At 42.4% G+C, this 8,174-nt stretch overlaps 1 long non-coding RNA gene across 2 annotated transcripts; it reads left to right on the forward strand.

The window, feature by feature from the left end:
* The first annotated feature begins 461 nt into the window (after positions 1 to 461).
* Positions 462 to 6,037, forward strand: LOC148224653 (uncharacterized). Of its 2 annotated transcripts, none has more exons than XR_015801933.1 (4): positions 462 to 994; positions 1,149 to 1,280; positions 5,574 to 5,724; positions 5,822 to 6,037. It is a non-coding gene; the product is annotated as an uncharacterized LOC148224653 (long non-coding RNA). The 2 variants fall into 2 exon arrangements; XR_015801934.1 differs by having other exon boundaries at positions 5,577 to 5,724.
* Positions 6,038 to 8,174: the final 2,137 nt, after the last annotated feature.

The following is an 8,174-nucleotide window of genomic DNA, read 5'->3' on the forward strand; positions in this document are numbered from 1 at the left end:
GTGACCCGCCTGTAGCCAGGGCCTGGGTCTGGGCCGACGGTGCCCTTTGTGCCGGTGAGCTGGCAGCGTGACGCCCTGTACTCGGGGCCCGTCACAGCCTTTGTCCCTGTGCCAGCCCCTTGTCCCATTGTCCCCAGGAGCCGGCCCAGGTCCCTGTAAGCAGGGCTGGGGAGGCTGCTTTAGCCAGGTGACAGGAACGACTGTTCCCGGGCCCTTGCCAGGGTGCAGGTTGTAGAAGTGCTGGTGCCACCTCCCTGGCGGCCTCGTTGAGGAGGCTGGAGGGGCTCCTGCAGACGGCTGTGTTGCCGTGCTGCGCTGCGGCCGGGCTCTGGCCGGCCCCTAAGCGGGGCGCAGGCCAGAGGCTGTGCTCCGTGGTGCTTGTTGGGGGGTGCCGGGCTGCGGGGGGCAGCCCCGTAAGTGGGGTTGCGTGCGTCCCCTGGGCTCGGCGGCCGGTCGAGGGACCCCCTGTAATCAGGCGGGTAGCCCTGGCCCCGGCCTTTGCAGAGGCGTGGGGCCAGGAGTCATGGGGCCGGGCGTGTGCCCTCCCTGTCCTCAGGGCTGGGCTCCCGGCCCCTGGGGCCCTTTGGCTGTAGGCCGTGAGTTGGACAGCCTGTGTTTAGAGTGTGGTTCCTGTTGCCGTGGGGGAAGGCCGAGCTCTGTGGCTCCCTGGGTGAGGACCGGCCTGTAAGCAGGCTGTAGGTCTGGGAGCCTTTGTGCGCCCTTCAGCTGGCAGCCTGCGTGGGGCGCCCTCCTCTTTAGTGGGGAGTGCCCCGGAATTGGAGAGAAGGAGCCTCCGTAGGCCTTGGGGCCCAGGGCCGCCCTGTAGGTCGGGGCCGGTGCTCTGGAGTCTTGGGCACTTTGCAGTCCAGGCAGCGGCTTGAGCCCCCTGTAAGCAGGGCTGCAGCCTCTTGCCCGCTGCTTTGCATGCCCAGCTTCTTTTGCCCAGAGGGCCCGGCCCCCAGCACGGCGTGGGACCTTGGCAGACGTCGAGCTGGTGAGTCAAGCTGGAGTTGGAAGCTTTTGGGCAGCTGGGGGGGGGGTGGGTCTGTGGGTGGCTGCTGGAGGATCTGGCTGTGGGGCTGTTGGGTGGCGGTTGCCGTCGGGAGCTGGAGCTTCCGAGGCCTGAGTGTGTCGCCGTGGGTTGGCAGAAGCCACAGGACGACGGGGCAAGCGTGACCGCTTCGAGCTCAAGAGTAGACCTGCGAGGCAAGAGGAGGCTTGGAGCTGAAGAGGGGGCCCGGCTCCCAGCACGGCGTGGGACTTGGGCAGACGTCGAGCTGGTGAGTCAAGCTGGAGTTGGAAGCTTTTGGGCTGCTGGGGGCGGGGGGGTCTGTGGGTGGCTGCTGGGGCATCTCCTACTGAGGAGTATTTCTCTTTTTTTAATTTCTTATTTCACTGGTGCCACAAGAAGGATGTTTTATTCTCTAGTAGAGCAAAATATTTTCTTTCTTCAATTTTCTTGGGCTGTTTTCTATATTGGTCATACTTATTTCTCCTTGACCAAGAATAGTTTCAGAATTGTGTCCTTCAGAGGGAGATTAATTTTAATTTTTTGACGGGTTTTTCAAGTTATTCTCCTAACTTCTTCAGTCTGTTCTCTTCCTCCCTCCCCTCTTTTTAAGGATTTTCATCTTTTTTTTCGGTGGTAAGATGAGTTGCAAAATCGATTTCTGAGATTGATGTCATGTAAAGATCTCTGTAAACTCTCTTGTCCTGTGTTTTGGTGGGATTCACACAGTATTCCATGAAGAAATGTGCCATCATTTTGTTATTTTTTTCTTGGGTATTTAGTGAGCCTCCTGGCATGGGATGAGATTAGAATTTTCCATTTCATTGCTTATGGACTTATTCCTGTGCAATACCTCCTTCTAGGTCTGGGTAACTGATCAGGGCCAGTGCAGCAGTGTAATGTGCCTCTCAATTTCTTTGTAAACACGTCATCAGGTATTGTATCACCTGTTCTGAAATGCTCTGGTCATCGACGTCATGGTTTTATCAGAGGGAGGACATGGTTCCATCTGCTTCTCTCATGTTGATTTACACAAGTGCGAATGTGTCTGTGCTTCCTTTTTTCCTCTCAGTGAGCACCGCACATATTAATGAAATGTACATATCTGGACAATTTCCTCCCCATTGTTCAAAGGTAATGAAACAGCAGGAAAATAAAGTTTGTCTATTTTGTGTCCTACTCTGTACCCCTCCTCCTAGTTTTGATGGCAAAATATTGTTAAAAATTGTGCATCACTGGGCAATGAGAACTTTTAATTTTTCATAGAAAAAAAATAGGTTAGCCAAGGTAATCCACCTGTAAAGTATATAGATAAGTTTCCTCTTATATTCAGAATTCTCTCTGTCATGCGACTTTCATGTTCTGCAAAATCTGTACTGATGTTTTTGAATGCAATCTTTGACTAAAAAATATCCTTAAGCTATACCACGTGAATTTCAGGCTGGACATGGGGGAGATTTTCTTTGCTGAAGGGTGGTCTAGCATCAGAAGCGGCTACCCAGGGAATTGGTGTAATTATATCTCTGGAAGTGTGTAAGAAATTACTGGATGTGTCACTCAGTACTCTGGTTTAGTTGTTGTGGTGATGTCTGGTTAAAGTTTGCAGTTAATGATTTTGGAGGTGTTTTTCTACCTTCACGATTCTGTGGTCCGTGGTCCTCCTGTTCTCAGTGTTAATTACTGTTTATTAGTGTGCCTTATGAAATATTACTGATTTTTAAAATCTGAAGATAGCACAGTCTATTAAGACTGGAGGTTCTAAAGTAGACCCAGCCCTTTGGTTGGAAAAGGTGTTTTTGGCTGTGACTGATATCGTCAACTCTCCACAAATCACTGTAATTTCACTGAAAATATGACTCTCTACATTCCTGTTAATTTTTTATTCTAAATACAGGTATTTTTTTCTACAGTTATTTAGAAGACTCAATCGTCATGGTAAAATATTTACAGATTTTTTATCACTGAAGTTGAAGAGTCCAACAATATTGTATTTGCTACTGCCGTATTTAGAATTTTCATAGAATTTTCTTCTGATGTAACATCTGGTCACAGCCTTATCACTGCCTGTCCCACTGTTAGCTCCTTTCTTTAGTAGAATCCGATGACAGACCTTTTATAAAGTCTGACTTTGTGGGCATATAATGCACATCGATGGAGAAAGAATGCTGCACACAGCAGCTATAACATCACATAGTATTGCACATAGTATTTCTGCCATATTTTGGGCAAATGAAGCATATTTAACATTATTTTGTATCCTTTTCAATATTGCTGTGAAGAATCCATTTTCCATTTTAAGAATATACTATAGAGAATGGGTTTTGCTGTTTATGTAATATATACTTTTGTTCACCATTTTCTGGTAATGTCCTGAGGCATTTCTGATTGGTGACTTTGATCTTTTTTGAGGTATCCAGGGACTTTTGATATTGGAAAAATAATTTTGATTTGATGGGCCGCAGTTATGCCCCAGTATGGGCCGTGCTCCCCAATGAAGATAATCTGCAGTGGGAGGTTGCCTGGTGTGAACTCATTAGATGCTGTGCTAGCTGGGAATGGAATTGAAGTAAAAATAACAATAACTCTCCTTTCCACCCTCCCCCACTGCATCTCAGTGCTCATTGAGTAGCTCTCTATAGATATCTGCATTTCCCTGTGTTTCACTACTTTAAAGATGCTTTAAATCAGAGTTTTTTGATCGTTTCTTTTGAAATGGGAGTGACAGAAAGGACAAATAAAATATAAAAGAAGAAGAATTACGAAAATGACAAGCACGTCTTAGAGTTTCACATTTTATTTGCTTTTGTTTGATTAGCTGTTGTCTTAAAAGTGGATGTTATACAAGATGAAACTGGGGGGAGGTGATTCCATCTTTTCAAATATTGTGAAGAAAGAAATCACTTTTCCAACATTAGCAAGTATGACTTGGTTAGTCGTGGCTTATGCTGTACCCACTGAAATAATGTCTTCTTCAGTCTATTTGAAAAATGTAGAGAAACTATCCTTCAACACCCAAGAAGACCTAAGCTGGTCTTCAGCTGATGTCATCCATTTACAAACTAAGTAAGGGTAGCTAAAAATCCAGTATCAGCAGTATTATTTTGGATATTAAGTTTGCAGCTTAGTACAGTCCCCTGAACTTCCCTGAAATAATTCAGGCTGCTTCCAACCCTATTTATAGGGCAACTGTTTCAGCTATTAAGTAGAACTATTTTTTGTTTTGTATTTCATCTGGAATTAATGGGATTTATTAAAATAAAAAACCTAAAAATCCTCCAAGGAATCCTCTTAAAGCACTGCTCTCTTGCTTTCCTTGGTTTTATAGAAGATTGCTGATTTAAGAGACACCAGGTTCAAAAAGGCAAAGAAATTGTTTTTCATCAGCATCGTGACAGTTCTTAGGCAAAGGAAAAAAACCAGACGGGAGATGTGTGGAAAAGAAGAAAAGAGCAATTTTATCAGTGGGTTTTGTTTACAGGCTGATAAACAGAGCTGCTATCTGGCCACTGGAATCTCTGCCTGGCTTTGGTGGAGATTTAGCACATTTCCAGTGCCTGCTGCACATCCTGGAGGGCTGCACGTAAACAGGGTCACGTACACAGGGAACTCTCCTGCCTTTCCTTCAGCCAAGGGCCTGAGGTTGGCACAGAGCTTTGAAGTAAGAAGGCAAACTGCAAGGCTGCAAACTGCATCAGCCCTGGCTCTTTCAACACACTTCATCTGAAACTGTAACATAATTCTTTCTTCCATTGTGGAGTACAACACATCTTTTAAAAATATTAAGAAAATTATTCTGACGACTTGGAAAAAGCCAGTCCCGATGTGTAGTATTGAGCTCCTTTTTGATTTTGGTTCTCTTAGGGTTTTTCATGCTTCCCAGTAATGCTCTCCTTTCCCAGTTCAATTAAAAGTTGCACTCAAGTTTGTATCTTAGCTTGTTCTCTCACTGTGGCTTTGTTGTCTAAGTTCCCTGAACAGCATAAGAAAAGGCAGCAGTGAATGATACATTCCACGTGTGCTCTCTGGATAAGAATCAATGGGAATCTGTTCAGCATAGAGGAACTGTTCTCCTTCAGAGTTTTAATTGAAACGTTTTAAATAAGCACACAATTCACTGGGGAGCAAAGGATTTGGGATACATCTTTTTAGATACCCTCAGAGATTTTAATATAAAATGGCTCTATAAAAGTATTTTAAAGTGTTTTGCACTTGGAAAGCTTTTGCATCATCAGGCATGGAGAGATAAACCAGCAGCAGAAGGCAAATTCAGTGTCAAGAGCAGCCACTTGCAACATTTTCACTCATGTTAGGATTGTACTGACTCAATGCATACTTGGTGTCACTGGTTAAAATCACTGTGCTATATTTTCTCTTTCTTTATTATGTTGTGTTTTGCTAGCACTAATGAGAGCCATGTCTTTTGAGTTAGTGTGCAAGCAGTGCAAGAGATCCTTAATCCTCTATTTTCCCAAGTTCCTTTTTAACCCTGTTTACTAAGATGCCTGCCTGATCCCTTCTAATAAAGCTTTTTCTCTGCCTTTTCTCTTCTTTCTTTCTTCTTCAGTAGGTTTCTTTGCTGGATATAAAAGGCAGGACATCTCAGTACTACTGTAATTCACTGTAATTAACAGAAGGTAATGGATGCTGTGGTTGGAGGAGGGTGGGAGTGAACCAGCATTTCATGCTTTGGAGACTCTCTGTGGAGCACTAATCTGGTGAGTAATTCCTGAATATATTTCAGACTTAGCCTCTTGTCCTTAATGAAACACTCAGCACCCATAAATCCCTTTATTTTCTCTCTGGTGTCCTCAGGGAACTCAAGACACAATGCACTAAAGTTCTATAAGCTTAGAAAATGTATTCTCTTCAATGGAATAACATCCTATCACCAATATCCACTCTGTGGTGTTCCCTTCTAATATTGCAGCTGATCATGAAGACATCACTGATGAAGCAAGGGAATCAAGAGCTCTTGCATTCATATTTGCTTTCTATTGAGTGGTTAAAAAAATAAAAAACTTTTTAATTCCTGTGATATTAGTCTTTCTCCTTTCTTCTGTTCATTTTCTAATGGTGTTAACTCATAGTGGTGCTTAAGCTTGAGCTCAGATTTCAATTTCAGGGTATTCCCAAGTACTGAGAAAAGTCTGTATTTACTAAACTGAAGCTTGAATGACAAGTATTTTATGGTGTTATTATCCTAAAATGCACCAACATCAATGTGCAGTGTCTATTAAAAACCTACAGAGAATTAGGATGTGTGAGCTTTTTATGAAATAGTTTAATCAACCACTAAATAATGTCCTTTGTTTGCAATACTATTGGTTGTGACAGTGTAACTCAGTTTGTTTTTATCATTAAGAAGGAGGTGGCCAAATATTGGAAGTTTTTTCCCTTGGATGTACACACACCTTGACACTGTTCTTCTTCAGCCTCCATATCTCTTGCTGTTTTTTCCCATACAATTTATTTCCCAGTGTATAATGAATACAAATGCTTTCTGCTTGTATCTAGAAGTGGAACAAAATGCAAAAGCAACCTTTTAGGCATTACAGAAAAAAGGTGAGTGTGGGGATTACAAAGTGCCTTTTGTGGGTCTTGGAACAAGAATCCTTTACCTAAGGCACTAAGAAGTTCCCCAATAAAAAGAATGCAAATCAGAGTACTTTGCAGTAGAAAAAGAAGAATAACCTTGCAGACCTACGTGTTGAATATCAAGAGAAATTGCTGCAGGAATTAGGTGTTAGGTTGTGTTAGGTTGTTGAAGCTGCAATCAACAATTTGCAGAAATCACCAGTGATTATCTTGGCCTTGATTTTCATTTCCAGCAGGTGCCTCCTTCAGGTAATGCTGAGGGGTTCTTGAAGGATAGAGTAGAAAGAGTGAGGTAATAAAAGATCTCCAGTCTCTTAAAGTCAATCCTGAAGCTTTAAAGATTCTTGAAGTGTGCATTTACAATTTTATTTAAAAGTAGAGGCTTCTCAACAGGAGCTCATTTAGTACAATTAGATGGTCAAGCTAATACTGCTAATTACTGATTATTTGAGACCTAATCAAGAGATTGACTTTGAGGTAGTAAAACCAATAGAATTTTGGTAAACATCTGTTTGATAGCCCAGAACATATGATGGGTGTGTATTTCTCACACCTTAAGGTATTGTACTTTCCCAAAGAGAGCATAGATGGAAAATATGTGATTAAAAGCCAAGTAAACACAATAACCAACTCCCATCATTCCCCAAGAACCCTCTCAGCCATGAAAACTTGAAGCCTGGTCTGACAAATACAAAGTCCAGGGCAGATACATGGAAGAAAACCCAAAGATTTTAGGGCAGGGCAGGTCATGGGAAATGTCACCTACCTTGACCTTGATTATAATCATTAATAATTGTTACAAGGCTCATGGTGTTTTTAAGGAATGCAGTAATGAAATTTCTGCTCCCTGGAACTGTAACCAAATTTTGCATTTAATGTTAGAAGGTTCTTTCCTTGGAGATTGTGCTGCTTGCATAGTAAATAGGGCTTGTCATCTTTGTTTTCTGCTCTAAACATGACTGGAATGTTTAATATTGTTGCTATATAGAATATAAAAGTAACTTTTTTCTTAGGAAAATACTATATAATAATCTTGATTATATAATACGTTTCCATGTTTTAAAGGATGTAATTTTCTCTCGTTGCTTTACATGATCATTAGTATTAATATTGTCAATTTTTGCAAGTTGAAGCACCCAAAATGCATTTTAATGGCTGTTGCTTTCAGCTGAGAACAGCACTATGGTATGTGACAGGCAGCAGGAACTCTTGTAAATACACTGTGCTTGCTATACCAGCCAAATCTCAACTGCAACAAATTCCTTTGTGATCTATAAAATGCCCATGAATGTTGCTCTGCTGAACTAGGATCTTTGGATTTCTTTTTAAATCCACCCATATTGGCTAGTAAGGGTGCTAGATAGGTTTGCAGAATCCTATATGATGAGGGCTCAGAAAATCTGTGTATTCTTCAAGTCCTCCTAGAAATAAAAAGCTTATACAGAATGATGCATCTCTACTATAGGATTTATAACTGGATTTGAAATACCCTGGGTGAACAATCCCTTATAGCTTCTACTTAGGCTTTTTTCACTGGGAGGTATAGATGGGACTGTTTCTCTGTAGGCAA

The sequence above is a fragment of the Sturnus vulgaris genome, chromosome 2 (assembly GCF_052056855.1).
Source record: "Sturnus vulgaris isolate bStuVul1 chromosome 2, bStuVul1.hap1, whole genome shotgun sequence".
Lineage (NCBI taxonomy): Eukaryota > Metazoa > Chordata > Aves > Passeriformes > Sturnidae > Sturnus > Sturnus vulgaris.